This window comes from Scyliorhinus canicula, chromosome 15 (genome assembly GCF_902713615.1).
Source record: "Scyliorhinus canicula chromosome 15, sScyCan1.1, whole genome shotgun sequence".
Classification (NCBI taxonomy): domain Eukaryota; kingdom Metazoa; phylum Chordata; class Chondrichthyes; order Carcharhiniformes; family Scyliorhinidae; genus Scyliorhinus; species Scyliorhinus canicula.
This window is the reverse complement of record NC_052160.1, coordinates 43,073,982-43,092,851: the sequence shown is the minus strand read 5'-3', so window position 1 is coordinate 43,092,851 and position 18,870 is coordinate 43,073,982. Positions and strand designations below refer to the sequence as shown.

Genomic DNA, 18,870 nt, shown 5'->3' with positions numbered 1-18,870 from the left:
CTCGGCAGAATATTAATTTTCACCATTTGGACCCTCTCCGCCAGCGTTAAGTCCTGTGTATCCCTCCTCTTAAGATCCTCCGAAGCCTCCTCCACCAGTTTCGTTAAGTTCCACTTATGGAGTCCGTCCATTCCCTTGCTACTTGAATCCCCAAATATCTAAACCTATCCCTCACTACCATAGATGGCATCCTCCTAAATTAGCCCGCTGTGCCAGCTCATTCACCGGGAATACCTAGATTTTCCCTTCATTCAGCTTGTACCCTGAGAACTCTCCAGACCTCCCCAACAGGCCCATAATCCTTCCCATACTCTCCAATGGATCCGAAACATACAGCAAGAGATCATCGGCACAGAGCGACACCCGATGCTCCCTCTGTCCCCTCATAATCCCCTGCCACTCTGCCCAATCCTTGAGAGCCATCGCCAATGGCTCTATGGCCAGCACAAACAGCAGCGGTAACAGCGGGCACCCCTGCCTAATTTTACACAAATTATTGGTTAATTCACTTGTGTTAGGACTCAGGGGTCTATGGGGCTGGTAATGATGACGCACTAGCCCAGGATGTCGTTACATTATATACCTCAATTAAATCGCCTCTCTTTCTTCTAAACTCGGGAGAGTATATTCCTAAATTGCTCAATCTCTCTACATACATCAAAACTCTCATCTCTGGAATCAATCAAGTTAACATCCTCTGAACTATCTCTAATGCAACTACATCCCTCCTCAAATGAGAAGAACAAAACTGTACACAGTACTCCAGGTGTGGTCTCATTAATGCCAGTGCAGCATCTCTACTTATATACTCTATCCCTTTAGCTATAAAGACCAAAATTCCAGTTGCCTTCCTTTTTACCTGCTGTACCTGAATACTAGTTTTCTGAGATTCATGCACGAAGACACCTAGATCCCTCTACACCGAACCACTCTGAAGTTTTTCTCCATTTAAATCATAAGTTGCCTTTCCATTTATCCGATTAAAATGGATAACCTCACACTTATCCACATTAAACTCCATTTGCCAAATGTTGCCACTAATCTAACCTATCTATATACATTTGTAAATTTCTTATTTCTTCATTGCAACTTACTATCCCACCTACTTTAGCGTAATCTGCAAATTTAGCTATAATACCTTATTTTCGCTACATCCAAGTCATTAATATATATTGTAAATAGTTGGGGCCCCGAGGACTGGATCCTGTGGCACCTCACTAGTTACATGTTATAAATGTGCTTCAAATAATGTCTTAAAGGAGGAAAGAAGGGTAAAGAGGCAGAGAGATGTGGGGAACATAAAATTTGCCCCTTTCTTCCTTTTTAATGAAAGCAACAAAACCTTTTGCATGTAAACAATGTGCAATGAAATACATCACAAAATACTTTAGTTTTTAAATTATTTTTTTATTCTCATTTTCCACATTTTTATCAAATACACAACAAAAGGCAACCAACAGTAACAAATACAGTATCAATCCCTCAAACAGCATCCCCTTCAATATACAAACCCAAACATCACCCATACATGGTGGGGGAGGGTGCCCCAAATCTTTTTGGGTGGGGTGGTGCTCCTCAGCTCAATGGCCATGGATGGGTGGGAGGGAGTTGAGTGTTTTCTCTAATTGGGGCACCCTTTAAAGATGGCACCCCAATCTCTGTGTAGCCAAGAGTGCCGGCTCTATGAGGGTCCACCTCACCAGAATGACAGCGCAAAACACATCCACCGATTTTTGTTTTGACAAAGTGTCAGCAGATCGGAACAGAAAAGCTGCCAGTGCTTCTGGGGAGAAACATGCAGACTTTCATTCAGAACCTGACACCTTGTCATTTTTTTGGAAAATTCCACCCACGAGGTACATTCTAATGTATGCATTTTAACATACTTGTTGAATCAGAATCTTCACACAAAAACCTCAATTAAAAATAATTGAACAACTTGTGAGATAAGAATAATTATGGCATAAGGCACAATTGTGACAAATCAGTGTAGTCACTTAACACTGACTGGCCTTTAAAGCATCCGCTACTGGCATGGTGGAACAAGAACTGTTAACATTTTACCCCTGGAATTCCCTTTTGATATGTTTAGAAAGTAGATTTCGAAAGAGCATATCTCTATCATACTCGTGTTTTGAGGTCAACGTTAAATGATAGTCTCCTTTTAAATACTTATGGAACTCTGAACTGTGATGGGTATGTATGATTGTTATTTTTAAATGTTGGTAAATACGTCGGTGCATTGTGTGAAAGGACTGGGAGGTAACACCGCTCTTCAAAAATGGAGACCGGTAAATGTCCACAAATGGTACTTGATCTGCTGATGATTTCATGGAGTATGCAGCACAGAAACATGCCATTTGATCCAACCTGGTCATGGCAGCATTTATGTTCAACTCAAGCATTTTCTATTTTTATTTCAGATTTCCAGAACCACAGTATTGTGCTTTCATAGAACATAGAACAGTACAGCACGGTACAGGCCCTTCGGCCCACGATGTTGTGCCGAGCATTTATCCTAATCTAAGATCAACCTAACCTCCACCCCTTCAATTTACTGCTGTCCATGTGCCTGTCCAAGAGTCACTTAAATGTCCCTAATGACCTGACTCCATCACCTCTGCTGGCAGTGCATTTCATGCACCCACCATTCTCTGTGTAAAGAACCTACCACTGACATCTCCCTTCTACCTTCTTCCAATCACCTTAAAATGATGTCCAGTCGTGACAGCCATTTCTGCCCTGGGGAAAAGTCTCTGGCTATCCACTCTATCTATGCCTCTCATCACCTTGTACACCTCTATCAAGTCACCTCTCTTCCTTCTTCGCTCAGTGAGAAAAGCCCTAGCTCCTCAACCTTTCTTCATAAGACATGCTCTCCAGTCCAGGCAGCATCCTGGTAAATCTCCTTTGCACCCTCTCCAAAGCATCCACATCTTTCCTATAATGAGGCAGCCAGAACTGGACACAATATTCCACGTGTGGTCTAACCAGGGTTTTATAAAGCTGCAGCAAAACCTCACGGCTCTTAAACTCAATCCCCCTGTTAATGAAAGCCAACACATCATACACCTTCTTAACAACCCTATCAACCTGGGTGGCAACTTTGAGGGATCTATGTACGTGGACCCCAAGATCCCTCTGTTCCTCCACACTTCTAAGAATCCTGCCTTTAACCCTGTATTCAGCATTCAAATTCGACCTTCCAAAATTAATCACTTCACATTTATCTAGGTTGAACTTCATCTGCCACTTCTCAGCCCAGCTCTGCATCCTGTCAATGTCCTGTTGCAACCTGCAACAGCCCTCAGAACTACCTACAACTCCACCAACCTTCTTGTCATCGGCAAACTTATTAACCAACCCTTCGACTTCCTTTCATTTAAATGTAAACTGGATGTTGCTTATGTGGGCTTTCAAACAATATTTGATAGGATAACATACAAGAGATTTGGAGCAAAGGCCTGGCACAAAGCTCAAGGGGAAATATATAGAACATAGAACATAGAACAGTACAGCATAGAACAGGCCCTTCGGCCCTCAATGTTGTGCCGAGCCATGATCACCCTACTCAAACCCACGTATCCACCCCATACCCGTAACCCAACAACCCCCCCCCCCCCCTTAACCTTACTTTTATTAGGACACTACGGGCAATTTAGCATGGCCAATCCACCTAACCCGCACATCTTTGGACTGTGGGAGGAAACCGGAGCACCCGGAGGAAACCCACGCACACAGGGGGAGGACGTGCAGACTCCACACAGACAGTGACCCAGCCGGGAATCGAACCTGGGACCCTGGAGCTGTGAAGCATTTATGCTAACCACCATGCTACCCTGCTGCCCCACATATGTGGATAGAGACAATTGTAGAGCTAAAATCAAAAGAGATAGTATAAGGAAAGGCTCTTTCAGGCAGCAATAATGTAACAAGTGGTGTTGCATAGGGGTGTTTGGTGGAGATATTGTTATTTATTATAAAGATTTATAAATAATTTATACTCGAGAATTAGGGGAATAAAATCAAAACTTTCTGGTGCAGCAAATTGTGACAAGGACTGTGAAAGACTGCTGAAGCACATGGTTAGGGAAGTGAGATGGGCAGTTGGAGTTCAATGTAAAAACAAAGTAACCTATTATAAGTAAGTGGATGATTATCAACATACTTGCCTGGCAGAACATTTGAAATTCCATACCTGTTGAAAAGCAACTGAGTTCCTCCATTTCCAGTTTTAATGGCTGTTTCTAGAGACATGGCTAAACTGCCCCCCCCCCCCCCCCCCCAAGGCCTGCCACACCTTAATTCACATATGTTAATCTGGTCTGATAATATTATGGGTTCCAGACAGCAATTTTAACTGGTGAGTGGGGAAGTTGTCACAGTGAAGCCAGCATGTGTTATATTCTTTGTCTTGCTCTCCAAAATAGCCAAAGATGTTGACAAAGAACATAAAACTATATGTTTAAATCAAAACTAATTTATTTTACACTACTTAACTTGATTTAGTTTGCACACTCTACTGAATAACAGATAACAAAATAATAGTACAGAATCGGTGATTCAGTAATTAATAATCTCTCTAATATATAACTCTAACTCAACCTCACACTATCCTTCTACATCGAACTCTCCATCAGCTTCTCCCAGCATGCCTAGAGACGTAGCCTTTTATACGATTACTCAATGATGACATCTAGTGTTGATATACATGAATATCATCTTGTTAACTCTTTATTATACTTGTACTATACATATCATAACAGCATGAAGAGATTTGGGGAGCTAAACAGTTCCTAGATGCAAAATGTTTTACTTTGCATTGTGGGGCCAGGAGAAGCTCCTTTCCAACACTTTCCAGATGGGCTGCTAATAACTGTCAAATTGTCTGGAAGCCAGCAATCATTTCTCATCCATTTTGGTTAAAGTTGCCATGGTGTCACACTGCTAAAGTCTGCTAGTTCAGGGGCTGGATTCTCCGTTTCAGGGACTATGTCCCCATGCCTTCGTAAAAACTGTGGCTTTTCATGCTAGAAAAACTGCCGTGAAAAGGCCCCATATTCATAGCCCAGCAGGGGGCTAGCAGGGATCCATCGTGAATCTAGCAGCTTTAGCTGTCGATAGAGGCTCCAGCACTTCCGGGTCAGAGACCACACATGCGCACAGCAGTGGCCTCCAGCAGCCGTGCCGTGCTCCATGGCAGACTCAGGGCACGAAGCTGGACCTCCTAAATAGTGTCCCTGATTGGCCGCGCACCCAAAAACAGCCATTAGTCCCCAGCCAGTGGTAAGCAGGCAGGTTATAACAGATTCCAATACTGGCCCCTGGGGAATTCCACGACAAACCTTCCTCCAATCTGAGAAACAACCATTTGTCATTATTCTGTTTCCTGTCACTCAGCTAATTTCCTATCCAAATGCCTACTTTCCCTTTTATTCCATGAGCTACAATTCTGTTCACAATCTGTTATATGGCACTGTATAAAATGACTTTTAAAAATCCATATATACTACATCAACAACATTGTCCTTATCAAGCTTCCTTGTTACCGTCGCAAAAAATCCAACAAGTTAGTTAAACATTATTTTCCCTTAAAGAATCCATTCTGGCTTTCCTTGATTATCCTGCACTTGTCTAACTGACTCTCGATTTTGTCCAGAAGTTTCCCTGCCACTGAAGACTGACTGAGTGGTCTATAGCTGCTGGCTTTATCCTTGCACCCCTTTTTGATCAAGTGGTGTAATGTTCGCAACTATCTGGTCCTCTAGCATTATCCCTGTGTCAAAGGAAGACTGGAAGATTATCATTAGTGCTTCTGAAATTTCTACTCTCATTTCCCTCAATGTCATTGGATGCATTTCATCCGGTCCTGGTACCTTAACAATTTTAATTAAAGATAGCCTTTCTAACACCACCTCCTTCTCAATTGTAAATTCTCCCAGTATACCAGTTACCTCCTCTCTCGCCTTGGCCTGGGTAGCATCTTCTTCCCTTTTAAAGACAAATGGAAAGTATTTGTTTAATACAATTGCTACTTCTTCTACCGCCATGTGCAAGTCCACTTTTCTAAATTCCGAATCAGCCCTATTCTTTCTTTTAACACCCTTTTATTATTTATATGCCTTGAGCAGTGAAAAAAGCAGAAAAACCTTGGGATTCCTCTTTACATTAGCTGCCAGTCTCTTTTCATGCTCTCTTCTCGCTTTTCTTATTATTTTTACACTTGCCCTCTGGTCTTTCTATATTCTGCTTGACTCTCCATTGCATTTTCTACCTGAAATTTGACATACACGCATTCTTCCTTTTCATCTTCAGCTCTATCTCTCTCACCATCCAGAGTGCTCTGGATTTATTTGTCCTTCTTTTCCCTTTCAAGGCACACATTGACATTACCTGCAATATTCTTTATTTGAAGGTGACCCATTGTTCAACTGCTGTCTTTTCTGCTAACATTTGATTCTAACTTACTACATTCAGATACATTCTCATCCCATTGAAGTTGCCTTACCCCCAATTAATTACCCCTGTTCTGGATTGTTTCTCATCCTTTTCCATAGCCAACCTAAGCCTCATGATGCAATGATCACTGTCCCCTAAATGTTCTCCTGCTCCACTTAGGCCAACTCATTCCACAGAACCTGATCCAACACTACGTGCCCTCTCATTGGAATGGAAACATACTGCTGCAGAACTAATTCCAGGAATGTTAAAGTTAAAATCTTTCACAGAATTACATCTTAAAATAAAATCTTAAATGTAGTGAAGCAGCAGAGGGGTCAGGGTTTGTGAATGCCATCTGTTATGTATTTTAACCAATGCCCTCTCATGTGTCACATGATTATGTGGTTACATCATCAGAGGCACTTGGGAGATTTCCCCTCTCTTCCATCTTAGAGTGAGCCAGCAATACTTCTGTAAAGAAAGTCTGGCAATTGGTTAAGTAAACTATGGCGTGGCAACCTGGTTATCCTTCATCTTTACTGAAATAAAAGCAAAATCACATAAAACATAATAGCAAAAGGCAAAGCTGGAAACTGCTAGTCTGTTTGTAGACAGACTAGCAGTTTCTTTCCAAACAATTCAGTTAAAGATTTGTCTGGGGACAGATCAGTAGCAGCTGATCACAAGACAGGAGTGAACAGGATAGACAGTTTAAACAGTAAATTGAGACAGGCAGCTGGTTGCTGAAAGATATCGCATTCTCAAAGTGGTTTATCCAAGCTGTCTCTTTACAGCAAGTATTCCTGAGTCTGCTAACTGTACTTAAAAGTGGATTTTACGTTTAGATGGGCGTTGTTTGAGTAGAAATAAAGAGAGCAGTTCAGGGTTATCGTGTCATTGTATTGATAAGCATTGTTTAACTGGTTATTGAAAGCTATAAAAGGTTAAAGTTATTAATAATTAATAATTGCGGATAGCAATGAGGACTGTCAGAGGATACAGCAGGATTTAGATCGTTTGGAGACTTGGGCTGAGAGATGGCAGATGGAGTTTAATCTGGACAAATGTGAGGTAATGAATTTTGGAAGGTCTAATGCAGGTAGGGAATATACAGTGAATGGTAGAACCCTCAAGAGTATTGAAAGTCAGAGAGATCTAGGTGTACAGGTCCACAGGTCACTGAAAGGGGCAACACAGGTGGAGAAGGTAGTCAAGAAGGCATACGGCTTGCTTGCCTTCATTGGCCGGGGCATTGAGTATAAGAATTGGCAAGTCATGTTGCAGCTGTATGGAACCTTAGTTAGGCCACACTTGGAGTATAATGTTCAATTCTGGTCGCCACACCACCAGAAGGATGTGGAGGCGTTAGAGAGGGTGCAGAAGAGATTTATCAGGATGTTGCCTGATCTGGAGGGCATTAGCTATGAGGAGCGGTTGAATAAACTCGGTTTGTTCTCACTGGAACGACGGAGGTTGAGGGGCTACCTGATAGAGGTCTACAAAATTATGAGGGGCATAGACAGAGTGGATAGTCAGAGGCTTTTCCCCAGGGTAGAGGGGTCAATTACTAGGGGGCATAGGTTTAAGGTGCGAGGGGCAAAGTTTAGAGGAGATGTACGAGGCAAGTTTTTTACACAGAGGGTAGTGGGTGCCTGGAACACGCTTTCAGAGGAGGTGGTGGAAGCAGGGACGATAGTGACATTTAAAGGGCATCTTGACAAATACATGAATAGGATGGGAATAGAGGGATACGGACCCAGGAAGTGTAGAAGATTATAGTTTAGTCGGGCAGCATGGTCGGCACGGGCTTGGAGGGCCGAAGGGCCTGTGCTGTACTTTTCTTTGTTCTTTGTTCTTTTTTTTTTAAAAATAATTTTTATTCAAATTTTCACATTTTCCAATAACAGAAAATTCTAAGAACAAAAAAAAACAGACCCCCCCCCCCCCCCCCCCGGAAATAGAAAAGAGAAACAATAAATTAACGCCCGTGATTGGCAAAAAACAGATATTCAACCCAAAACAAAAACAAAGAGGCCCCTCCCCCCCCCCCCCCCCCCCCCCGGGTTGCTGCTGCTGCTGACCTTTTGTTTTTACCGTTCTGCCAGGAGATCTAGGAATGGTTGCCATCTCCTGAAAAACCCCTGCACTGACCTCCTTAGGGCAAATTTCACCCTCTCCAATTTAATAAACCCCATCATATCGTTGACCCAGGCCTCCACGCTTGGGGGCCTCGCATCCTTCCACTGAAGAAGAATCCTCCGCCGGGCTACTAGGGACGCAGAGGCCAGAACACCGCCCTCTTTCGCCTCCTGCACTCCCGGCTCCACTGCAACCCCAAATATTGCGAGTCCCCAGCCTGGATTGACCCTAGATCCTACCACCCTCGATACCGTCCTTGCTACACCCTTCCAAAATTCCCCCAGCGCTGGGCATGCCCAGAACATGTGGACATGGTTTGCTGGGCTCCCTGAGCACCTAATACACCTGTCCTCGGTCCCAAAAAAACGGCTCATCCTTGTCCCGGTCATATGAGCCCTATGCAGTACCTTAAACTGTGAGGCCTCACACACGAAGAGGAGGAGTTCACCCTTTCTAGGGCATCCGCCCACATCCCCTCCTCAATCTCCTCACCCAGCTCCTCCTCCCATTTACCTTTCAGCTCCTCCACCGAGGCTTCGTCTACCTCCTGCATCACCTGGTACACTTCCGAAATCCTCCCCTCTCCAACCCATACCCCCGAGAGCACCCTGTCCTGGACCCCACGCGGCAGCAGAAGGGGGAACCCCGCCACCTGCCGCCTGACAAATGCCCTTACTTGCATGTACCTAAAGGTGTTCCCCGGGGGGAGCCTGAACTTCCCTTCCAGCTCACCCAGGCTCGCAAACAATCCGTCTATGAACAGGTCCCCCAGCCTCCTGACACCTGCCCTGTGCCAACTCAGGAACCTGCCATCAATTCTCCCCGGAACAAACCGGTGGTTCCCCCGTATTGGGGACCCCATCGAGGCCCCCCTCCCCCCTGTGTAGCCTACATTGCCCCCAAATCTTGAGGGTAGCTGCCACCACCGGGCTCGTGGTATACCACGTTGGAGGGAGCGGCAGCAGCGCCGTTGCCAGCGCTTCCAGGCTCGTACCCACACAGGATGCCATCTCCAACCTCTTCCATGCCGTCCCCTCCCCGTCCATTACCCACTTACGCACCATCGTTGCGTTGGCAGCCCAATAATACCCACAGAGGTTGGGCAACGCCAGCCCCCCCCACATCCCTGCCCCGCTCCAAGAACACCCGTCTCACCCTTGGAGTCCCGTGTGCCCACACAAACCCCGTAATGCTCCTATTAACCCACCTGAAAAAGGCCTTCGGGATAAGGATGGGGAGGCACTGGAACAGGAACAGAAACCTCGGGAGCACCGTCATCTTGACTGACTGCACCCTACCCGCCAAAGACAGCGGCAGCATGTCCCACCTCTTAAACTCCTCCTCCATTTGCTCCACCAGCCTTGTGAGGTTTAGCTTATGCAAGGCCCCCCTGCTCCTGGCCACCTGAACCCCCAAGTACCTGAAGCTCCTCTTCGTCCTTTTCAGTGGGAGCCGCCCAATCCCCCCCTCCTGGTCCCCCGGGTGTACCACAAACAGCTCGCTTTTCCCAAAGTTAAGCTTATACCCTGAGAAATCCCCAAATTCCCGGAGAATCCCCATCACCACCGGCATTCCCCCCACCGGGTCGCCACATACAACAATCTTTGTTCTTTGTTCTTAATACTGTGTTAGTAATAAAGTTTGTTTTGATATACCATATCCCTATTTGTGCGTAAAATCATTCCTGAACCGAAGTATCCTTTCCTCACAATCCTACAAATTTAAATAAAATATTGGGATTTCTGTCCGGTATCCTAGCAACTGTTGGGGCCTGGTCCAGGATCATAATAATATTGAAGCGAATGGCCAATCTGCAAAATTGCCATTACACGTGGTGAAAGGAAATTTTCCTGCCCTTTTCGGAAGAGTGTGTTTGAACAAAATCAAACTAAATTAGTAAGCTGTGAACGAAGTGGTTGATGGAAAGAATACATTACAGAAACTCTGTCGCATCTCTTCTAACTATTGTAACACAAAAAGGACTGTTCAGGTACAAGCGCCTATCATTCAGAATAATGTCTGCACCGGCCCTATTCCAAAAGTCCATGGAACAGATCCTTCGTGGCCTCAACGGTGTAGAATGTTATTTGGGCGACATTTTAATTACTGGTAGGACTGAACAGGAGCACCTAAAGAATTTAGAACGCACATTGGAGCATCTTGAAAGACACAGTCTTTGTGTCAATAGAGAGAAATGTGAATTTTTCCAGTCATCAATTAGCTATCTTGGCAATGTCATTGATAAAGACGAGCACCACAAGGAACCAAAGAAGATGATTGCGATTTTGGATGCACCAAGGCCGCAGAATATTTTGTAACTGAGATCATTTTTAGGACTCATCAATTACTAAGGAATAGTTATTCCAAACTCGCTACCATATTAAAACCACTTCATACGTTATGTGCAAATCAACAATGGACTTGGAGAAGACTGCGAAGAGGCATATAATGAAGTCAAAAATGCGCAGAAGAAATCGGAAGTCTTCATTTATTTTGACCCCAAGTTAAAATTACAACTTGCATGTGATGTTTGGTTGGGCAAATAAAAATATGCTCAATTAGAAAAATAAGCCTTGAGTGTACATAGAAACATACATAGAAAATAGAAGCAAGAGGAGGCCATTCGGCCCTTCAAGCCTGCTCTGTCATTCATTTTGATCATGGCTGATTGTCAAGTTCAATACCCTGATCCTGCTTTTCCCCCATATCCCTTGATCCCTTTAGCATGAAGAGCTATATCTAATTCCTTCTTGAAATTACACAATGTTTTAGCCTCAACCAGTGGCGGACTGGCCAGGGTGTCAGCTTGCCCGATGGCAAGTGGGCCCCTGATGAAGTGGGCCCCCTATATCAAATAAAAATGCAATAAAGAAACAAACACAGACAACTGTTTTAGTAATAAAAAGGAATAAGAAAAAAAAGAGAACAGGACACAAATAAGCAGGGCATGAAAAGGAACGAAGCAGGGGAGGTAGTGGAAAGATGTGGAATAGGGGGGCCCGGGTCGGGCATAATTAAGGAAATTCCATGTTTTCAGCAAGAGTGTGTGAATTTAAAGATAAAGTTACAATTCGTGATTTGAGATGGTCGGCAACTTCAAAGGATAACAAGCAGTAGTCTTGGTTCAGCCGGTACATCGGTCCGGGGCCCGGAGAGCCAAGAAGGGGCCCGTGAATCTCTGAAGGGCCCTTAAAAATTATAATTAATTAGATAAATAAATCTCCAACTTCTTTCCTGAGATTTGTATTCTAACTTAATAAAATATAATTGTTTTTAAAAAGAGCAATACCAAATAAAAATGCAATAAAGAAACAAACAAATAATCACTCAGTGTATGAAGGAACGAAGCAGTGTTAAACGGATGTGAAATGGAGTGGGGGGGGGGGGGGGGGGGGGGGAGGGGGGGGGGGCTGGTTCACCCGGGTCGGACATAGTTGGAAATCCTAATTAAATCGGACATAGTTGGAAATCACTAATTAAAAGGAAAGAAGAAGTATTGAAGCAGAGAAGTATTGTCATGAGGATTATAGACATCATAAAGATGTTAGGCAAGCAAGCACTTCCTTTTCGAGGTCACAGAAATGAATCGGCCTACACTCTAGATAATGAGGTTCTGAATCATGGCAATTTTTTAGCTACACTGCAGTTGATGGCAAAATATGACCCCATTATGGCAGCTCACGTTTCTGCAGTGCAAAACAAGTCTAAACAAAGAATCAAACGATTAGAGCAACAAGGAAAGGCTCAAAGTAAAGGCCGTGGTGGACTTGTTACATACCTGAGTAAAACAACTATAAACATGTTAATCAAAATTATGAAGAATATGATACAAGAAATAATTAGTTATGAAGTTTCTCAAGCAAAATATTATTCTATTCAGGTTGATTCAACACAAGATAATTCATCCATCGATCAGTTTAGCATTATTATTCGGTATGTGCTTAAAAGGCATTATCTGTGAGCGACTACTTTCAGTTGTGCCAAGTAATGATGGTACAGGACAGGGACTTTTTGATCTATTGATTGAAACATTACAGCATCTTAAAATTGACCCCCAAAAATGTTTATCTGATAGCACAGATGGCGCTGCAAGCTACCATGGCCAGTATAATGGTTTACAAAGTAAAATTGCTGATGTGGCTGATCAACATGTTCATATATGGTGCTATGCCCATGTCTTGAATTTGGTGATGACTGAAACAACAAAATGTTGTGTGCCTGCAGTTTCTTTTTTCAATTTGCTCCAGAATATAGCAACGTTTGTGAAAGCATCATACAAGAGAATGGCTGTATGGATAGAAGTTGTTGGAAAACATCTAGGACAAGAAAAAATGAAACGATTAAAGCTAATTGGTGAGACCAGATGGTCAGGAAAATCCAATGCAGCAACAACTATATTTGGACGTTTTGATGATGTCGCTGCCAGTACTTTCATTAATCTATTGACATGCTTATCAATGATCCAAGATTCAGAAAAGTTTGATGCAAAAACAAAACATGAAGCAAATGTTTTACTTCAAAGTCTTCTAAAGTTTGAAACCATATTGACAGCATTTACTTACTTGTATATATTTGAAACTACAACACCGTTATCAAGTTATCTACAGACAAGTGGTTTAGATATGTTTACTGCATGGAATTTGGTAGATTCAGCTACAACAAAGTTGAAGGAACAGACAAGAACATTTGATAATGTTCACAGCAAGGCTTTGGAATTTGTAAATAAATGTAATGACAGGATTTCACAGATGAATATGGATGAAAATCAAACATTGGAAATTGATGCGTTGGAAACAGCATTGCCAGTTAAGAGGCAGAGGAAGAAGAAAAGAATGGCAGATGAGCTTATTGATGATGAAAGAAATTCCTCAGATTCTCTAACTGATTTTCGAGTAAATGTGTTTAACCTAATAATGGATCGCATTGTCCAGTCACTAGAATCACGCTTTGTACAACACAAACAGTTGTATAAAGATTTGTCCTGCTTGGACCCAGCAAAGTTTAAAACTATTGCAGAGAAGAGCCTTGAAGATGAAGCATTGGAAGGTATTATTAAGCTGTTTCCACAAATCAGCAAAGATCAAGTAATATTGGAATTGTTTTCTTTTGCTTCAAACTTTGATGTATTAAAGCTATTGCTTAATGATGGTGAGAATATGGATTACAGTTGCAACAATTGTAAAATTTGCAGCACTTGCCCATCGTGTGTACTAAAAATTCTGGCATCCAACAGAGTTCATGACAAGGCATATGATAACCTTTATGAGCTTTATAAAGTCATCTGCACACTATCAGTTACTCAAGTCCAATGTGAGAGGACATTTTCAAAGCTAAAGATCATAAAGACAAGGTTAAGAAATTAGCTGTCTGAGGAGAATTTGGAATCATACATGTTGCTATCCATTGAAAAGGAATCGTTAGATGAATTGGATGCAGAAGCAATTATTGGCAGATTCGGAACAATCATCTGGCGAACACAAACGATTGTTCTTAATATAGTGGACTGCATGCAATGCTCTATTGTGCTTTTGAACTATCTGTTAACGTGTAAATTGTGCAGTAAACTATTTAAAAATATCAACCAATTACTTAAAAGTAAAAAAAAAATTAAAAATTCAATTATAACATTCTGTATTTACATTTGGTATCTACTGCCAGTAATAGGTACAGTACATGTACACTGTAATTACTAAGAAATACACATTTTTTCCACAAAAATTTTAATTGTACCCTTTTTTCCATATGTATTTTTTGAAAATTTTATTTATTTGTTATGAAAATTAAATGATAGCATTGTAGTTGTGGGTGGGCCCCCTTTGTCTCCTGGCAACCAATGCTTTTAGACCCAGTCCGCCACTGGCCTCAACTACATTCTGTGGTAGTGAATGTCACAGATTCACCACTCTCTGGGTGAAGAAATTTCTCCTCACCTCAGTCCTAAAAGGTTTACCCCTTATCCTCAAACTATGACCCTTAGTTCTGGACTCCCCCATCACTGGGAACATTTTTTCTGAATCTACCCTGTCTAAATCTGTTAGAATTTTGTAAGTTTCTCACTCTTTTAAACGCCAATTAATATAATCCTATCCGACTTAGTACCGCCATCGCCATCCCAGAAATTAACCTGGTAAACCTTTGCCTCACTCCCTCCATAGCAAGAACATCCTTCCTCAGATAAGGACACCAAATCTGCATACAATACTCCAGCTGTGGCCTCTCCAATGCCCCACACTATTGCAGTAAAACATCTCTATTCCTGTATGCAAATTCTCTCGCGATGAAGACCCACATACCATTTGCCTTCTTTACTGCCTGCTGTACCTGCACACTTAAGTGACTGATGCACGAGGACACCAAGGTCTCGCTGAGTATCCACATCACTCAATTTACACCCATTCAAATAATAATCTGCTTTCCTATTTTTTCTACCGAATCGAATAACCTTACATTTATCCATATTATACTGCATCCACCATGTATATGCCCACTCACTCAGCCTGTCCAAATCCCGATGAAGCATCTCCGCATCCTCCTCCCAGCTCACCCTCCATCCCAACTTTGTATCATCTGCAAATTTGGAGATAATACATTAGTTCCCTCGTCCAAATCATTAATGTATAATGTGAACAGTTGGAGTCCTAGCACAGATCCCAGAGGTACCCCACTCGTCACTGCTTGCCAATCAGAAAAAGACCCATTTCTTCCAACTTTTTGCTTCCTGTTTGCTAACCAGCTTTATATTCATCTCAAGACACTACCCGGAATCCTGTGCACTTTAACTTTACATAGTAATCTGCAATGTGAGACTTTGTTGAAAGACTTCTGAAAATATAAATAAACCACATCCTCCCGTTCTACCTGGTCAACTCTACTAGTTACATCTTCAAAGAATTCGAGTAGATTTGTCAAGCATGGTTTTCCTTTCATAAATTCATGCTGACTTTGTCTGATTACACCACTGCTTTCTAGTGAAATCCTTGATAATGGACTCCAGCAATTTCACTAGTACCGACATTAGGCTCACTAGTCTATAGTTCCTTGTTTTCTCTCCACCTCCCTTTTCCAATAGCAAGGTTACAGTTGCTTCACAGCTCCAAGGTCCCAGGTTCAATTCCCGGCTTGGGTCACTGTCTGTGCGGAGTCTGCATGTTCTCCCTGTGTCTGCGTGGGTTTCCTCCGGGTGCTCCGTTTTCCTCCCACAGTTGAGAACCAAATTTGATTTGCTCTTACCGTCTGATACTATTACTATTGTAGAATGACAACAACAAAACCAAGTTACTTGCCGTGAACAGACATCGAAACTAAGACGCTTTGATCAAGGAAAAAGAGTTTTAGTGTGAAACTACTCTTCAAGTGAGGAGTGGGTACCTGCCACAATACTTGCAAAGATGAGGCCTTTTCTTATACGGTGGATGATGAGAGAGTTTGGAGGAGACACACTGATCAAATCCTCGCTTCAAAAAGAGAACTTTCAGAGTCAGTATCTGAAAGGCCAACATCTGAAACTCAAGGTTTGGAAATCCATAGACCTGTCATCACGACTGAGTCAAATTCAGAATCTATAACAGTTAAACCAACAGCATCTGAAGAACCACCAACTTTATTAGATGATGTGCCTGAGCCAGGTGTGGAACAGACTGACAGTATGAAAACAAAGATTCCTGAACAATGGATTCTGCCTAAAGTGGAACTGATGTCACCTAAAAGACTCTCATACTGATGTATGTATATAATGATATAATAATTGTTGGTTAAATAATCATTGTTCACCAAGAGTTAATGATAAGAGTAATATTAGTTGTCACACTACAGGAGTAAAGGGGGAGGGATGTTATGTATTATGCATTATGGAGAACGTGTCTCATTAACTTGATTGTGTTTATTCAGGAAGTGACGAAGATGATTGATGAAGGCAGAGCAGTTGATGTTGTTCTAATCGGCTTCAGTCAAGCCTTTGACAAGGTCCTCAAGGGCAGCACAGTAGCACAGTGGTTAGTGCTGTTGCTTCACAGTGCTAGGGAACCGGGTTTAATTTCTGGCTTGGGTCACTGTGCAGAGTCTGCATGTTCTCCCCTTGTCTACGTGGATTTCCTCCGGGTGCTTGTTTCCACCCACAAGTCCCTAAAGATGTGCTTGCGAGGTGAATTGGACATTCTGAAATCTCCCTCAGTGTACCCGAACAGGCACCGTAGTGTGGCGACGAGGGGACTTTCACACTAACTTAATTGCAATGTTAATGTAAGTCTACTTGTGCTACTAAGAAAGATTATTATTATTATTATCATGGCAGACAGGTACAAAAGGTGAAGTCACACAGGATCAGAGGTCAGCTGGCAAGAATTAGTTCGGTCATAGAAGATTTGATTTCATTTATTATCACGAGTACCGAGGTACAGTGAAAAGTATTGTTCTGCGTACAGTCCAGACAGATCGTTCCATACATGAAAAATAAAGGGCATACGATAAATACATAATGTAAACACAATATAGACAGAGGGTAGCGGTGGAAGAGTGCTTTTCTGAATAGAAGGATGGGACTTGTGGTGTCCCGCACGGATCAGTGCTGGGACCTTTGTTGTTCATATATAAATGATTTGGAGGAAAATGTAGCTGGTTGATTCGGAAGTTTGCGGATGACACAAAGATTGGTGGAGTTGCAGATAGTGAAGAGGATTGTCAGAGGATACAGCAGGATATAAATCGGTTGCAGACTTGGTCGGAGAAATGGCACATGGAGTTTAATCTGGACAAATGTGAGGTAATGCATTTTGGAAGGTTCAATAGAGGTGGGAATTATACAGTAAATGCAGAGCCCTTAGGAGTACTGACAGGCATAGAGATCTGGGTGTACAGGTCCACAGATCATTGAAAATGGCAACGCAGATGGATAAGGTAGTCAAAAAGACAAACAGCATGCTTGCCTTCATCGGTTGGGGCACTAAGTATAAAAATTGGCAAATCATGTACAGAACTTTAGTTAGGCCAAATTTGGAAAGTTCCGTACTATTCTGGTAGCCACACTACCAAGAGGATGTGGATGCTTTGGAGGGGGTAAAGAAGAGGTTTGCCAGGATGCTGCCTGGTCTGGAAGGCATTAGCTACGAGGAGAGGTTGGATAAACTCAGATCATTACCACTGGCACAACGAGGTTGAGGGGCGACTTGATAGAGATTTATAAAATTATGAGTGGTATGGACAAAGTGGATAGTCAGATGCTTTGTTCCAGTGTGGAAAAGCCAATTACTAGGGGACATAGTTTAAGATGCGAGTGGGAAAGTTTAGAGGAGATGTGCGAGGCAGGTTTTTTTTACACAGAGGGTAGTGAGTGCCTGAAACGGGCTGTCAGGGGAGGTGATGAAAGCAGATACGATAGCAACATTTAAGAGGCATCTTGACGAATACATGAATAGGATGGGAATACAGGGATACTGACCCCAGAAGTACAGAAGGTTTTAATTCAGATAGTCATCATGATTGACACAGGCTTAGGGGGCTGAAGGCCCGTTCCTGTGCTGTTCTGTTCTTTGTTACCAATGCCCTCTGGAGAGTGTCACATGATTACATGGTGACATCATCAGAAACATTTGGGAGATTTTCCCTCTCTTTCATCTTGAGCAAGCACACCTCTGTAAATAAAGTCTGACAATTGCTACATTGTGAAAACCTTGTTAACCTTGTCTCAGCTGAAGTAAAAGCAAAACCCCTTAAAACATAACACTGTTACTAAAGTGGAAGCACCAATAGATAAGTCCAGAAAAAGGCAAACAGAATCCTTGGTTTTCTACCTAGATGGTAAGAGACCAGAAGTCAAAGGGGGAGCTACACACATGCGATGGTTAGAATGATGAATTCTCTATCACATATTGTTGAAGCATAGTCATGAATATTTTTAAAAAGGGAATTATTTCGCTTCCAGAGAAAAAAGAATATAAAATGTTATGTAGAGCGGTTGAGTAAGGGTAGATGAGGTGGCACATGCAGAAGAACACTGAAGGTGGTAATGGATCTTGATGCCACAATCATACATTATGGAGAGAGAGGTAGGTTGTTTTCAGAAGGTTGGGAAAATGTAGATTTCTTTGCTAGAGTGCTTCCTTGAATATTAACAGCTTCCCATAACTTCATTAGTAGAATTCTGATTCAGCAGTAGACATTGTTTGATTCACAGGTTCCAGAGTTGAATGACCAGAGAGCACATGATATGAAAGCAGATGTGGTATTTCACATCAGAACTGCGGGATTCTCCATCCCATCAGCCCCATTTTCCAGCGCAGTGCACCCCCGTCGGCA

The 18,870-nt window shown here is 42.5% G+C and overlaps 1 protein-coding gene across 11 annotated transcripts in view; it reads right to left on the bottom strand.

Moving 5' to 3' along the window:
* The window catches only part of LOC119978927 (probable helicase with zinc finger domain), a 607,351-nt gene that overhangs the window by 99,380 nt on the left and 489,101 nt on the right, over positions 1–18,870 (bottom strand). The window lies entirely within an intron of this gene.